Source organism: Bombus huntii, chromosome 13 (genome assembly GCF_024542735.1).
Source record: "Bombus huntii isolate Logan2020A chromosome 13, iyBomHunt1.1, whole genome shotgun sequence".
NCBI lineage: Eukaryota > Metazoa > Arthropoda > Insecta > Hymenoptera > Apidae > Bombus > Bombus huntii.
In genome coordinates, this window is record NC_066250.1 from 476,103 (window position 1) to 493,147 (window position 17,045).

Sequence of the window (17,045 nt, forward strand, 5' to 3'; positions counted from 1 at the left end):
GTAAAGCATCTTACTCGTTATCGCATTTTACAAGTTTTTTTTAACGTCACGTTAACCGTGACGAAACTTTAAAAAATTTATATATATAAACCGCTTACATTATATATTACACCACTTATACAAAAAATTAGGAGATACGATAAACACTGTACGACCGAGGAATAAAACCAGACCAGGATTTGCTCGTTTGAAAACAAAAATAAAGAGAGGCATATCTGTTGGACCACAGATAAGAAACTTAATAAACGATGAAACTTTTACAAATAAATTACATGGGAAGACTTTGCATGTACTTTATTTGGAAGAAACGAGGTAATGCTTCCTCGGAAAACGAAAATGGAAAAATTCTATTCCGCATGAATTGATGGAAGAATATATCCTGAAAAGTACATTTTCTGCGCTCACGTTTGGATAACTTTCCTTCAAAGTCTGGTAACGCGAACGACGAATGGACCGGTAGAACGCATCAACCGAGAAATTTCTATTATAGAAAGCGGTATATACACCAAGGAAAGGAAATGGCTGCGATGATTACCGACTACCGTTGAGCGCTTATTAACGATAATAAAAATTCATTGTTCAAACGTCGAACAAGTTGCAAATATCTTTAAATCTGAAGAGAAGAAAATTGCACAGCCTCGCACCATCCAGAGCTGTTCTTCGTATTTCTTTTTTCGTTCGAACTCCAAAAAGATTAATCCCCGTGAATCGTAATCGCGGAGAAAAAAATATGGCGCGTTCCCGTACAACACCCGGTTTTTCCTCTTCGCACATTCTGTCTCCCCTTTCCATTTTCCAACCGCTCGAAACCAATTGAATTTTAACGACGAATCGTTAACAGAGCTGCCTGAATGCAGGTACATCGTCATTTCTAGCGGAGTTAGATAGGAAAGCACGAAATTCATCGAAGAATCCTATTATTTGTTTCGATTGTGAGACGATGAATACGCGCGAAGCGAAAGATGCAAAAACTTGCACGTTCATCAACGACCCACGCGTATCGATCTTTTTCTCAATTCGGAAAATTCACGGCCTAGCTGTATACCGCTATTAATTGCGAATAGAATTTGATTGAAAAATTATTGAAAAATGTGATATGCATTTCACGTTGCCCGATTGATTGGATTTTATTTCGATTGATTTGTTGGCTTTGAACAAAATTTTACTAAATTTTAATATCATTTTTATAGGTAATTTAAATACTAATAATATGTTTCATGACTTTATCGATATGTTTATATGATTTTTACGAGGATAGAGTTGTTTCATCGGTGGGCATATATTATTTACAAGCTTCGTTCAGGTACTATGACACAAGATCTTTCGATCGTTCATTCATTATTTTCATTGCTTTGTAAAAAAACGTCACCTAACTCGCTCTGTATCGATCGTCTATAAACCTGTCGGAAAATAAATCGGTACAAAGTAATTTATTTTATTATCGCGTTCGAACGGCGTGCTAATTGAGTGGTGGTGCAATCTGTTGCAAGCTCGTCGATAATAATTATTGCTTTCTTCGCGTCGTAATCGACAGCGCTTATTTTCGAACGCTTGACGAGTGAAAATTCGATGCACGAATAGTCGAGGATCGCATACATTGGACGGAAAATTTTCAATTGTCAATTGTTTCAATCGCGATTTAATTATAAAACAGTTACAGAATTCCAAGTAACAGGTTGCTTTCTAAATATATATGTTTACTGATATTTTCAATTTTTATTGAAAGCACGAATCTACCTTCTGAACGAACGTTCGTGTAATTGCGAACGGGAAATGAGTCACATAGGTGACTCAAAAACGTCGTTAAGTCGTAATTAATTCAAGAATAAAGGCAGGTTTGCTTGCACGATGAACCTAAACGCGTTAAGCGTCATTAAGTCTCAGAAAGTTAACCAAGGACAAGCAACACGTAACACTGTGACAATAATATAAAGCATAATGTCGAAGGCTAAATTCTTAATGGTAAGATGCGTTGATCGCGAAACCACCAACAACTCGACTTACAAGAGCGCAACAGCTTTTACCAATGTATCGTGCAAGAACAATTTCAATCGACCATCTGTTTATTATTTAAAGAAAGCACAAAAAGAAAGAAAGAAAAACGAATGAATGTGCGTAAAAGTATCGCATGGTCGCGAATCGAATCGCTCGCAAAGAATTGAATTCCAATTGAGGAAACGAAATCATAATATTTTCTCTGACGTTCTTTAGCCTGGCGTTTTCTGTAACGACCAAATCGCCGGCCAGATGCTGCACGTACGGTAGGCCAGCCTCGTAAATTATTCTTAAGTGCTAAACAACCTTGCGTTAAGTAACGTGCACAACCAGGCCGGAATATTCCTCTAATAAACGGACGTTTGTGCGCTCGAATTCCGTGAATTCGATGCTCGTGAATCAGCGTGCCAGGAATACTCGAATTTAAAATTTCATACGTACTTTGAGAACAGACTTCTGGAGAACCTTAGATCGCTCGAATATTTTAAGCTTGAGGCCCGAGCTCGTTCATTAACACCCTTGTCGCGAAATATAATTTCGCTTTGGGAAGTGTTACTATAGACGTTCGATCGCCAACTGCACGGATTGTGGCGCGAATTTTGGTCCTTCTCCGAATGATGGATAATTGATCAAGGGGTGATCACTGCCAAGGTTCACGGCGTTTGCGAAGCAACGGCAGGTCTCCTGGGAAATAGAAGCACATTCGAACGTTAGTAACATGTCGATGTCCAAGACGTTCGAATAACGATACTTTTTCATGTACATATTGACCCTATCGAGGGAAATTTCGTCAGATTTTTGACGCTGCGAATTTTCAAACGCAAGCGTTAACTCCTTGATTACTTGCAATATTTTACTTGTAAATTACCTGTAATATTATATATCTTTGAAACTAGAATTTTGTTAAAAACGTATGTATATAATGTTCCAAAGAGACCAAGAGATTGGAATACAAAAATCTACGTTCTTGGCCCGTTATTTTTTGCTTCAACGATCAAAGAAATTCCACCCCGGTAAACGTTTAAACTCTACGCAGAAATAAAAGTCCTGCAAATCCAACTGGCTCTCTGTAAAATATCACGTGCAATTTACATTTACGGCGCGCTACAAATTTAATACATAAATTTCATGCCAAGCGCGGAGCCGTTTCGTTACTCAAAAAACCGACAAACAAGAGACAAAAGGATAAAAAAGAAAAAAGCAACAAACAGGACAAAAGAGCAAAAAAGCAAAAAAAGTTGATACGCGCAATGACAGAATCGGATTGAACGAACAAGTAAACCGTTGTTAATCCTTCGATGGCGTAAGTATTTAGTTTCTGCGTTCTCACATATGTTTATGTTTTATACGTTTTTTCTCTCTTTTACTTTCTTTTCTTCGTCGAACGAAGAAATGCCAATAAAAATTCGTATCGTGACTCAGTTTCCATTTCATCTCCGTTGAACAGCGATTATCACCCGGTTAATGATCACCGGTTTTCCACACTTCACGACAAGATCGCCGTCGCATATAATTGCGTGACCGATCTCTCGGATACGATAACGACCAATTAGGTACAGTGTGCGTCATAAGAAATTATTACTTAAGAAATTATTTCACCATTACTCGAGCTCGTTAATTTCCGGTTATTCAGATTTATCGCGTAATTCAATTAACAATACTCGGCAAGAATAATTAGATCGAACGACGGGACGACGATCCATCGATGTTCCACTGCTGCTGTTTCCGTTGGAACGCGTTGGCCAGAGAAATGACTAAAGCAATTAAACGGATTGAATGCCAACTATTCTTGGCCGTTTCTTTCGGCGTGGAAGTTCCAATGTTCTTAATATACGGCGTATACGCTTCTCCAAATTTTTCAAAGCAGGTATACGAGTCAAATCAAAGTTCGCATCCCTCGCAATCCCACAACGAAGATTCGTTGAAACAAACTTCACTGGGTTAACTGGACTCGTTTATCGTAGACCGTACGCTAACACCGCTGAACCAGACCGAATGATTTGACTGATCGAACGCATCATCTTTGCACGAACGGCCGCGCGATTCTTCATAAGTCTTATGCAAATCTAAAGATAGCCGTAAGCGAACGGAATCTAAGAAAAATGCAAATTCAGTCTCCGGCGTTGGTCGAGATCTCCGTCGATCTGGCAGAACGTTCAACCAGGTCGTTGCATAAAGAAGAGAAAGAGCGAAAGATCGAGCTCCGGATCGAGGTACTATACTACGCGTTTCGTTGGTTCGACGACGATGATAGGCGTGTTACGCGTGGGCGGCTCGTCAGTGTTTCCTCGACAAAGGAGAACACGGTTGTCGGTGGTTGACGTGTGATCGATCCGCCGGATCGCTGCTCGATCCTGATTTACGCCCCCATAAATAATGGCTCCCTTTGCGCCTCCGTGCGATCCTGTCACAGGAATCTATGCACACGAACGACGATCGCGCCGCGGCCATCCAGTGCTCGGTCATCGATCCGTCAAACTGTCGATTCCTCGCTCGCCCGGAGCGGTGTTACGCGGCAAACAGAGTGGAGATGCGTGTCATAAGCAACCGGAGGATACGCTGCGTATCCCGTGTAAACTGTTATTTTCCATGTTAAATGGCTGTTGTCGGGAAACGTTAGAAGACCAGATAAGAAATATACGGCTTCGTTTCGAAAGAACCAAGTACACACGGTACACTTTTTATTCTCTTCGTGCGAACATTTATAACTACGCCCCCGCGAGATTTAACTTTCGAGCAAGAAATATTTATAAGAAGTGAAATGAGAAATTTGAAAAAATTGAACGACAAACGAGATACAGCGTGTCGAGTGCGAACGAAAGAAAAAGAAAAAAGGCCAAAAGCAAAGCCTAGACTCGAACGAATCGACGTTTATCGCGTTTACTCGTTCGAGCAAATGTTCAATTGAATTACCTAACGAACGCGATTAATCACCATTTAATAGCGCATAATGACGTAATAATTTTGCACAGTGCGTGCTGCGATCGATCGTCGGTGACCATTACAACCGGTTGTACCATAATAAACGATGCCAATCTCGCAGGAAAGTACGTAAAACCGGAGATCGTTAAATCGTCCTCGAATAAAACTAAATGAAAACACATCGGCCCCGATGCGTGCGCTCTTTTTACGACCGCGGCCGTGCTTTCGTTCGATTTAATATTTAATGAACATTCGAGTAGCTGTACACGCGCCATTACATCTCGCCGTTAACGAGCACGCGTGTTTACATAATAATTAGTAAACGGAACTGCTGTCTTCTCGAGCGAAGAAATTTGACCAACCGTATGGACTCTTATGAAAATTCTAATGGAAATCGGTCATTAAAAATTATGCTCTACCGATAAATTGCAATTTACGCGCGATATTTAAGACGATTAAGTCCGTGTAAATCGTTGTTCCGTGTAAATCGTTCATCCGTTTCTTCCTAACAAAATGACAAACGAGACAGGATATTATTTTATCCTAACTGCCGTGTGTATATATTATCACAACTGTTAGACCGAAAGCTGAGAAATAGCGAAAGAAAAAAGAAGAAAAAATAATATACAGCTCGTTATTATCGTCCACGAGGATCGTGATATAATAGTCTCGTTAAAAATTTCATTGTGCCCCTTTAATCCCGACGCCCCTTTAACTTTGTGTGCCACGTAAAAGCATAATCGCGGCCCTTACATAGTCATCATCGTCAGACGCTGAGGCAGCGAACTTCGTCCTTATCCGGCTATCTTGGCCGCCTTCGGAAACATTAATCACCCAAAGTATCGCACCAGGTAAAATTTCGTTCCTTCGGTTTCCAAGCGTTACTACCTCGCTTTTCTATTCGTTTTCGGAACGAATCGTAAGGTCGAACGGTAAAACCGTACCTTTTTTATCCTTTATCTACCGATAAACAAGGACCAAACGCTCAGCTATAATTGCATCAGCTGTTCGAATTTTGAACCTTTTTCTCTTCGTTCTCGGTGGCCTCTTTTTCACGATCCCAACACGCCTGCAGGATATGTTTCAACGAAATTTCAGCTGGTTCACACCTGTCCTTAACAGGTGACGAAGTTCCTGCCAAGCCGCCTGTCCTCGTGAAAACCTTCTTAAACTTACACGTGGAACGAGAATCGGCGATGAGGAACTCCACGCGCTTGGACGGTGTAAATTTATCTAGCCACGTGACGTTTTTACGGTTCTCTGGCCGCTATTAGGTGGCTTGCAATCGAGTTAATCTATAGATAGAGTCGTAGTGTATTCGATCGGACTTCTGTAGCGTTGGAATTCAAAGCTTCGCCTTAGAAGCATAGAGAGCGAGCTAAATACTTGCGGAGCTAACAAACCGCGAAGGAAAGATTGTCGCGTAAATATCAGAAATCGGGCGAAGCGGTTAATCGTGCAGACCGGTTGCTGCAAACGTCGCTGTAGGTAAAAAGGCGACAGGTAAAAAAAAAGCAAATTCCGTACATTTAAGCGAGAATCGCAAGGAAAGAAGATAATAAAAATGTAGGAGACGGCGTCGTGGAGTGCAAGCGTTCGTAACTCGACGTGGGTGTTGTCTGCAAGGACACACGGACGCGCCTCGTGTAATTCCACTCGAGGTCCACAAAGAGGAGGAAGAAGTCGAAGAGACAGAGAGAGGTAGAGAGAGAGAGAGAGGGGAGGGGGGAGAGAAAGAGAACAGGGAAGGACAAAGAGAGAAAAAAAGTATGTATGTATGTAGGTATGTATGTATCTGGTATCGCGATATCTCGAGCGGAGGCGGACTGCGAGAGAAGCAAGAACTTCTGGATCTCGATTTACGGATACTTAAAGCACACCCACGAGTATAGTCTTCTCCATAGACATTAAGGAAAAAAACATCGTTTCGATATTGATTATTGTCGACCTTGCGCTTAGTTACGCCGAAGAGCTATCGTCACGCGGACTTCATTCGATCGACTTTGAGAATCTTCTCGTCTCTCGCTTAACATTGCTTCCTTTTTTTATATTTACAGTACCGTAAAAAAGTTTTAACAAGTCCGAGGTAAATACGCTATTGCGCTAGATAAATTTGGATAAATCGTTGTATATCTCTCGTTCTTTTTTTCCACAGTTTTTTAATTAAGATCGAGCGTAGTCGATACTCGAACGATAGAAAGAAATCAACGACCTGACGATTCCTTCCTTAAACAACATTTTCACGTTAAGTGGCGTTCGGATGGTGGAAAATGATGGGATAATCGTTTGCCAGAAAATTATCTACAGTTATAGACGGTGCTATAACCACGCTAATCCTCTGTCAATAGCGCAGACTCTATTTGACTTGACGTAACTTGCACTGTAGTGAAATCGGCCGCCTCGAAACGATTAAGCAACCAAAGTGGTCACCTCAAACGAGAATAGTTAACGCGTTTAACTAGTTACCCGCTGTTTCATTAAACACCTCAAAATGGGTCTATTTAACACCTGTTAAGATTCGCCCTAAGATCAACCATGCCGATGTTTAACCAAATCGATACGTCCTTACCTCCAACTTGAAATTGCTTTGCAAGTTGCAGTTTCGTACATGTTGAATATCTAATCCAAGATATCTCGGCCGGCTTATTTAAAAAGTCGCACGATCAACAAACGCAACTTAGACATTTACGTAAAATTTCGTCCTTTGATAAATGAAATCGCGAGCACAAATATTCAGGGTAAGCTAATGACAAAATCGACGCCTATAGAGGAGATTAAAAACTCGTTATGGAAGATATTCGTAAGCTTATCAGTTTTGCGTTACGTCGCAATAATTGGTGCGAAAGAAAAAAAATTGCGGATGTTGTTCGAGCTGAAATCATAATTGCGTTCAGCGCGCTTCCCAACGCGATTTAATTAATGCAAAGTTTGCGAAAGGGAAAGACGAGGAGAATGTTCGAGATAAGCGGGCGAAAGCGCAAGGAAAGAAGTTATCCTCGAAATATCGTGTTTGTTGTGCAAACGGGCTTTAAGTTCTCGAAAATGTTACAGTCTCTGGTAATTTACAGGACGAAATTGAAAAACGGATATAAAACGAAGTTGTACTCCTTCTTTCGATATTTCTTGTCAGGCTTCCTAGACGTGCTCTACTTTTAAGCAAGTTCGTAACGTTAGCGCATGGTATACGATTAAATTGACACCGATTCAAACGATAATTATATAGTCGAGAATTGTTTAAGTTTTAATTAAAAGGAAACATACAGAAAATCGTTCACTTACGTTGCTATTTATCGCTGTTTGCGAAACATCGTAAGAGCGAACGCAGATTAAAACAATTGTTTATTATCCGCGGATTACCTGTCGATCAAATAACGAGGAATTTCTCTTACCAAGGACGATGTTGAACTTGCCATTTTTTTTATTAACGCGTTAATCGCATCGCGATGAAAACATTTATTTACCGTGTTTTGTCTCGCTCTCTTTTTTTATCCCGATGCCCTTTATGGAAACTCTTGCCGCAGACAAGTATTTGCGCGCGTCAACCGCACAATGTTTCCACCGGAAATGTTGGTCGTTTGTACCATGGAATGGCTTGTATTATTCGAAACAAATGACGTTTAAAATAAACAAGAAAATGAAAAAAAAAAAAGAAATACGCACAACGAAAAAGAAAAAGACTATAGATCGCTCGAAAGAGACAGATCAATTTTTTTCTCTCTCTTTCTCTCTTTCTCGTCTCTATTATCTTGTCTGTTATATACTCGTATACATACCACGGGGACAGAGAAATAGAAACTTGATTTCGACTTAGAATATGTGATATATCCGAGCAGAAGATAATTTTACGTGCAAAAATGAGCGGAAGCCTCGCACTCGAGAAAATAGAATTCGAAGCATGTAAATTATACCGGTGTCGTCGACGATCGCGCTAAACGCGTTTCATCGAGAGTCGCTTAACGACGAGCGTGCATTTCCTTGAAAACTTTCTTCTTTCTTCTCGACTTATTTTTTCACGTAGAATAATCCAACGCTCGCCTATATCTAATATCGCCCTGTACAGTATACATAGCCCTTGGACAGGATTCGGTCGCTTTTCAACGATAGGCATCGTGGACGCGTTGCTTATTTTAACTAAACAACAGTCAAATGCAATTACGTCGGGTCCCATGCCCTTGCCGGAAGCGCCCACATAAACGAGCTCTTGTATCCGCTCGCCTCGTGGTAAGGTCGTGCGCCGCATACCTGACGCATGACGCCAAGTTTTTAAGATACGCTTACTATTTGACCGACGGTAATTTCGAACCAACCAACGGAATCGTGCAACGTAACGACGATTAACCCATTTGCATCTGTGACGCGTATACGCGTTCGATTTTCCTGCTCGCTATTCCTCACGCTTATCGTAATGTTGTTGGTATCGTGTGAGCTGCCGTTAAGCATTAGGAGAAAAATTAGAAAAAATTAGAAAAAATTACATAGTACGACGGATAGAGTAGTAGTCCTTGCGTTTTTAAAGTTTCGGCGAAATCGATGACCCGAACGTTTTGTATTGTCCTCGTTCGATATAACGAAAGAAAATTTGTTTCGTAATAAGGCTATATTGTTCATTTTTCCCTATGATGCAAATGGGTTCGGTCGCATTTCACGGTCCGTCGATTCGTCGATAGCATTGTGCGCCATTGGCCTCGGTATCGCGCGGCTAGACTCGCTTTTCGTTCGCCGTGAACGCGAGAATGGTTTCTTAGAGGGATTCCTTTTAGAGGCCTCGACGAGAACGTTGGATACAATTGATCAACTCGATGCTAAAATAAGCAACGCGTTTGTTATTCGCTCCGGCGGGGTTTAAATAGAAGCGGCGGAATGAATGACGCGAGTATGAAACCGGAGAATGTGTGTGAGTCGCTTGCTATACTCGATTGAATGGTCGTGGGCCTTGAAAGGAGTTCTACGAAATTCAAAATTCTACTTTGCAACGAATGGGCACGAACGTTGATAATACGATACTATCGCTCTACGTTTCTGTAAACAGTTGTACAGAGACGATTCGAAGAGAAAGAAAGAGATCAGTGTCAGAATTACTCAAGACTGACGTGGTACGAAATTAGTTATCGAGATCGATTTAAATTTGACGATTAGAGCTTTTCAAAGTAGATATCTTTGATCTTGTAACTCTGGAAGAAGGAAGAACGTTCGTTTCGAGGTATGGAAATTATCTTCCACCGTTTGTCGTTACGACACCTACGATATTTGTTTAACTCGGGCTCACGGAATTATAGCTCCTATCTTCGCGCAACCGATTGTCTTTCTAATTGATGAAATTCGCCTGACTGCTATAGCGGAAGTAATTTCACGCCAGTGTTTTATGATTTCTTTTCACGCCCAAGTATTTTCTAACTTCCCGTTATTATTGCTTTGTGGCTTCCATTACCATCGATCGTTCCTAGACTCTATTTGGATATGCGATATAAAAGTTTAGAATATCGAACATCGAGCAGCGAAATGATACGATAAAGCATTACTTTAAATGTCCTTTAAACGTAAATCCGTCGTAAAGATACATAACACGCAGAGTGTCCCATTTTAATAGATCCACGAAAATATCTCCTAAGGTATACGTTATTCGAAAAAGTGATTCGAATAAGACTTACTATGTTTCGAGGAGGACATCGTAACGATCGCGAATCTTAATTACGTGGACGCGATTTCGACGCATCGAGCTGACCTTTGTTTTCTCAAATGGAACTATACGTTTTTCATATACCGTTCGACGCAGTCTTTGATTCTCTATAAAGTAAGTTTCAGTCGAATCGTTTTTTCGAATAACGTATAGCTTAAGAGATATTTTCGTGGATCTATTAAAATGGGACGCCCTGTATGTATATTTATATCGGGGCAGAGCGTTTGAATTATTCTTTGGTTCCTGAACGTCGAGTCACGTTTACGCCGTGTTCTCGGTTTTGCGCCGCGAGAAACACGCGTGAATCATTGGCGTATTACGCAATGTTACGAGCAGAACCGTGAAAACGGTGGTGCGTATAAAGCGGTGCGTATTTTATATCTTTTCATCGCTCGTCCGCTTCGTCGAAAGAAAAGTCGAATAGATTCTGCTCGATTTCTTCGTGCCACACTGTGCATTTGATTGATTTTTTGTTCTACGGGAATTGAAGATTAGATATGCATGAACACGCAGTATACTACATATCTCTATATATAATATACGCATCTCGCATTGATATCTAGTACACTAATGCCTTTTACGTAATGTTTTATCGTTTTAGAATATTATTATTTTAGTACCAGAGCTTTTGCGAAAGGAAAAAAACGCCAACACGCGTGGAAGCTAGCGAGTTATAAAAATTTGTTGGATTTTAAATTTCTAATTGATATTGTACGCATATATATATACACCATATATATGGTCAGAAAATTCTCGGAAATCTCTCCGTAACGAACTGAGACTCGTTTAATGCAACAGTTACGTTACAACTGCATCCATTATCATGGTAATCGCTACGATCTCCATACGAATTATTTTAAACGCATCTAGTTGTTCGCTACGTATAATCACGCTTCTAACATAGCTATCGACGATTACGTCCGTTGAGTTAGCAATTGAATGCTTAGAAAAAAGATGGAAAAAACATGTAAGTTCTTTCGGACTCATACGACGGTATAGTACGTAATATGAGATAATTCCCATTGCAAAGTTATGCCACGACGTAGCATATTGTGGTTTTCCTACATACCGACGTCTTTCGCGATACATATAAGCCAAGTATTCGTCGTTACAGTTTCTTTTTTCTTTCTTTTGTGTCACTCACCATGAATTCCAATGACAAGCTCGTCAAGGACACGCCACGACAGCATTGCACTCTACCAACAACTCAACGTCGCTCTTGCCAGTCACTTAAATAATAGCTTGTGGAGGACCGTTGGTCGTGTTGTTGTTTTAATGACGAGACTACTTGACATTATATATTTGAAAATATTTATAAATATGATAGAAAATATGACAGAGTCAACCGTAGATCGCTCGATACTGGTCGTTATAAGAATGTCGGGTAAGAACGTACGATACCAACTGATTCGCTGATAAAAATGCTCAAGACTGAGACTGAAAACTGGTCGTCTTAACGATCGCGTTCGTTTATTTATACCGATCGGGGAAGTACCGAAAAGTGTAAGTGCAACTTCGGTTGACGGTTGCTCGTAGCGGCAAAAAATTGTTTCGCCCGGAGTTTGTTTATTATTACATTTTGTATATCCTAACGGTGTTGATACTACGAGGTAAAACAAAAACATGGTTGTAATTGTCCTGTAGCTCATGTGCCGCTACAAGCTCGAGTAACAACAACACCATTGCGTTCTAAAAACGTCTCACCGCAGTGAATTTAGACTTTCGACAGGGAAACATTTGGCTTACGAATACACAGATAGATTCTTCGATTTGTTTCACGAAATCGAGTCACGTTCGCTTTAAAAGCGTTTCGTCTTATTCGAAGCGGCGCGGCGATTTACGTTGATTTATTTAGTAATCAAGTAAAAAAAAAAAGAAAAAGAAAAACAGAATAGCCGAAACTCCTTAGCCTCTAAGCGATACCGAATCGAAGCGAATTTTTAACCACTGTATGCCAAACTGGCCAGACCACGACTCTCGCTCTCGGCTCGGAAAAATATATTTCAATTTCGAACCGTACGTTCGTACGCGAGACTTGCATCAGCTTCGATCGTCGCTCATTACGATAGCAAAACGCGAGAACTCGATGACGAGAGCATCGCTTGCATGAAATAACAGTTGAAACCTTGATGTCACGTCGATCCGAGACGCGGTTAGTCATTCAATAATCATTTGTTTCAATTCCTCGCCTCGGAAGAACGAGTTCAACTCAACGACCTCTGCTCCAATTATTATTGGCCGTGTAATTCTCATGCCATGCCACCGTTCTGGTACTCTGATATTTCACGTAATTGTGCAATCCCGACAAGCCACGACGAACCTTGAACGTAGTACGTACATCCTCGGTAAAACGGTCGCGCGACGGAACACAACGAGTCATTGTGATCGTCGAAACGAGAGCGACCAAATGGAGCCGCATAATGGCCGGCCTGTGTGTATCACCGTTGACGACCAATTCCTCGTTATCCTGTTGGAGGCTCGTGAATCACTCGACGTGCGAGAAATGACGAATTAGCAGCGTCGATAGACGGAATGTTAGTCAGGAGGGGATCGTTAGTCACTTCGCGAGCTTCTCCTTACGATCTTACAACCATTTTATTCTTCTCTTTTCATGTCATTTTCTTTCTCTTTTTCGTTCCGTTCTTTCCTCTTTGATATACGTGCGATCAACTAATTACTTATCCTATTTGATTTTGAGATAATTTTCGAAACACGAAGAACGTACGACAGCCTGACTAACTTGCATTTTGCTTAAACTTTATTTGCCAAAAACCCACCGCATAAAATCTAACGCGTTATTAGAACTTGATTAATTTAATTCGACCCGTACTAATAAATTGTGACAGATACGGGCAGCGGAGTTACGGGTAGAGGAGATCGAGTCTTGTACCGCTCGTCGGTCGAGTGCACGTGTACTCGATGGAACTTCAACAGTTCAGTTTGCACCACGATTTTCGATACGTGTACTCCGTCCTATATTTCCTGCCTGAGAATCGAAGTTCTTCGAATCATCAATTTTTCATCGTTTCTAGCTTTAGCAGATATTTCCATTATTCGGTATATTAAACGAAATTCTTACGATTATCTCCGAATCTCTGTAAAAAGATAAAAAAAAAAAAGAAAGATTTTTTAAGCAAAACCTTAATCAAAGTTTGGAATTAAATAATTCTATTTCTTCCGCTATCGATTATTCCCGACATATTATCGAATTTTAAGCTCTCTCTTTAAGCGTTTTATCCTTCGTTCCCACTACTTCTTGCTTTTATCTAATGCCTCGCACGCACGTGCGATCGCTTGTTCGTTACATCGAACGAATCGACTCTTCTTTTTATTCATTTCCTCCGAGAATTTTTTACCAGCTTCGTCGTTCGTTCTTTTTCGTTTTTTCTTTTGCCTTCGTTCTTTGCGGCTTTTAACCGAATAGACGACAACGGACGCTAGTTCGAGACTACAGGTTCTTCGTAACGCCGCCGAAGGCTGGTAAAAGAGGAAACCGAAGAAAGAACCGTGGCAAAGTTTACCCTGAAAGTCTTTCTTGAAAGCGAAGCGTCACGGAAGATTGTTTTACCCTGTCTGAACGGTGAAACAACCGATGTTGTAGATTAATGTTCGCCAATGTATAAAAGAAAAATGGCCGGAGCGTAGAGAAAAGATATCGCGTTACAAAGAGAAGAAATTTTGTTGGGCAATTATCTATAGAGAATGGTTAAAAAGGTTACGATACAAGTATCGCAACAGATTAGAAAGTAACGAGACGACAGTGTTCCCAAGTTAAAAACGCATCTTCATCGTGATTTTTTAAATAATTCGCTTTTTAATTTCGATAAGAGCATCAACGCGATAAAAAGGCGAGAACAGAATTGGATCGGTTAACCATGATCGTCGGAGTTCGTACTAAACGAATCGGCTTGATAGTCAGGTTCGCACGTCGAACTTCCGCCTCGGGTAGGCGTCGGGCACGCGGAAGCGGCGAATCGCCAGGACAACCACGTGCTCGGTCAGGTTTCCGTCCTCGTTTTCCATGCGACCCCGTCGCGTCGTGTCGTCCCGTAGCTTGTGTACACGTCGTTAGCAGCCACTTGTCACAAATCCACTTCAATTTCACGCGACGTAACGCGGTCTTTCCATTTTCTTTTTCCTTAGTGTTGCCTTCTCCCTCCTTTCCCTCTTCTTCCATCTCTCTCCCTCTTCCTGGTTCCTTTGTGTCATTTTTACTGCTTCTTAAAGCGAACAGACTTCCCTGTTTTTCTCTGTCGTTCCTCCACAACGAGAGTAAACTCGGACCCAAGAACACAGCCATTCCTCTTTCTGTCTATCGCCGCTAACAAGGCGGACGATTCAAATTGCCCGCAGCATTGTTTCTACCTCAACCCATGTCCCTTTTACCCTCTGTAGCTCTCGTTCTTCTTTCCTGACACCGCGTCCCACTGTCGAGCCGCGCGTTTCCTAGCGCTCTTGTTCCGCCGAGCGCAACGATGATTACCGGCCCGTGAAACATTGACGAGGATTCGAACGATTCGATCGAAATTACGCGTAACGAGTCTCGACTTGGGTCAGTTCGGAGGTTAGACGTCGTCTCCTCGTCCTTTCGTTCCCTCCTTTCCTAATCGTTTCATCCTCGGTCTCGTATCCTCTCGGATACGTCGCAGGGTCGCGAGGCTCTTGGTTTATCGACTATCATTATGTGTTTTCTTTCGTATAACTTTACACCAGGTTGTATGTAGGTTGTATGTAGGTTGTAGTTTCTTGAACGGGACAGATGGAGTATTCGAGGGTAAGTTCGTTGACTTCGCTCGGACTGATTTTGAGTTTGGAAGGTTTTGAGACGCAGGTAGGAGAATTTTATAAGGACGAATGAATTGCCCGCTGTGACCGAAAAGTCGAAACGACGAACAACGACTGTCATAGCGGGAAGATGTAAATTTTATACGGTGGAAGAATCCCGCCGTTACGCTTTCTTGTCTCCCATAAACGACACGAAGATCCTAAGAAACGGGATCAGCGATAAACGGGAGAATGGCCGATCGTGTTTGCGAAGCCTGCCGCCTCTAAGAAGTTGGCGAACCGTTTCTTCCAAAGTTTGGCAGCGTGACGCGTGTGTGCAAACTTATCAAACTTTAAGATTGCACGGCAACTTCATAAACGTCTCTCGCCTAGTCTCTGAAATTTCTGACAGGCAAGACAAACGTGAGCGCCCAGGCCACTCGCTCGATCTGTCCTCAGAAACGAGCCACACGCGGAGGAAAACTTTTTGCCGCCGATCTTTCTGCATCGAATTTCCGCGAAATCTCGTTCGATTCGGCGTGTCAAGCGCGTCTGGTCGGAATAAGAAGGATAGCAGGCAGCGAGTAGCTGGCTATGCTTCTCGAAGATGGCGTTAGAAGGGGAGGCTGTATCCATGGCAGCTTTAATTCTGTCTGTAGGATGGCTTCCATCGTTTCGTCTCTGCCTTCCTGTTATCGAACCCATAACGCGAAGAAAGCTCGATGTCTCGCTATGTTTCAAGCGTCTATTCCTCCTAAGATTCGTCGACTAGAAAAGCTCTGGATTTAACCGGCTTCGACTTTCCATTTATTATGGAAAGATTATTATTCCGTATTATAACGTATTATAGAAACGTTCTTGATTTATAATTATTTTAATCGACGTCGTTTCTTCGCGATATTTAGACTCGGGATCTAGAAACGATAGATGGGTGGGAAATAAAAGTAAACGGCGCGTGAAATTTAACATTTAACCCTTTAATATCGCGTCGCAGTATCGAGCGATCGATGTTAAACATTGACGTCGAAAAAGCACTGTCCGATGCGTCCATTTTTTTTTATGCGACGCATCAAGCGCTATCGATAAATTAATAACAAGTACTATTAATTCCCCTGGTGATGGACCGATCTCGCTGGCGAGTCCTTGATCGAATGAATTTTTGAAAGCTTTAAAAAAAGGGGACAAAAGCGAAAAGCGCGGGCGGACGTGAATGCGCGAGTCATCGTGTTTCGACGAGGTTCGTTTAATGTCGCAATCATTTTTCATAGCTTATAATTTCGATAGAGACGGATTGGTTGTTCGAGGAATTAAAATGTCAAATTATGTCGTCCGATCGATTCTCCGTTTTTAGTTAGATTTTAAATAGATATTTGGAATTATACGCGTCTCGCAAGCTGCGACAAATTGTAGCTGCGATAAATGTAAAGGAGAGGACGCCACGAAGCAAAACGATAACGGTTTCTATTTAAGAAAGAACGAATAAAATAGCTGGTTGATAGGTCCTTTGGTAAGCAGTTTCTACGTCTTTAATTTAACGAGACTCCACGAAGGCGTTGTTCTTTATTCTTTATTGTCCTCTTTTATCGCCGATAAATATTTTCTTGCCAAGAAATGAAATTCTTGCGGAGCTTGCAAGTAACTTAATGGCACTTGACCCCACTTCGGTCCAACATTTTTGCTCTTGCTC

At 41.5% G+C, this 17,045-nt stretch overlaps 1 protein-coding gene and 1 long non-coding RNA gene across 2 annotated transcripts in view; one reads left to right on the top strand and one right to left on the bottom strand.

Annotated features, from left to right (window-relative positions):
• LOC126872304 (spermidine synthase) overlaps nt 1-17,045 on the top strand; it is a 191,434-nt gene that overhangs the window by 30,658 nt on the left and 143,731 nt on the right. The gene's annotated exons all lie outside the window — the stretch shown is intronic.
• LOC126872313 (uncharacterized) overlaps nt 1-17,045 on the bottom strand; it is a 161,518-nt gene that overhangs the window by 28,001 nt on the left and 116,472 nt on the right. The window contains exon 6 of the long non-coding RNA XR_007691936.1: nt 2,437-2,679. This is a non-coding gene — a long non-coding RNA (uncharacterized LOC126872313). The remainder of the gene's footprint in view (nt 1-2,436; nt 2,680-17,045) is intronic.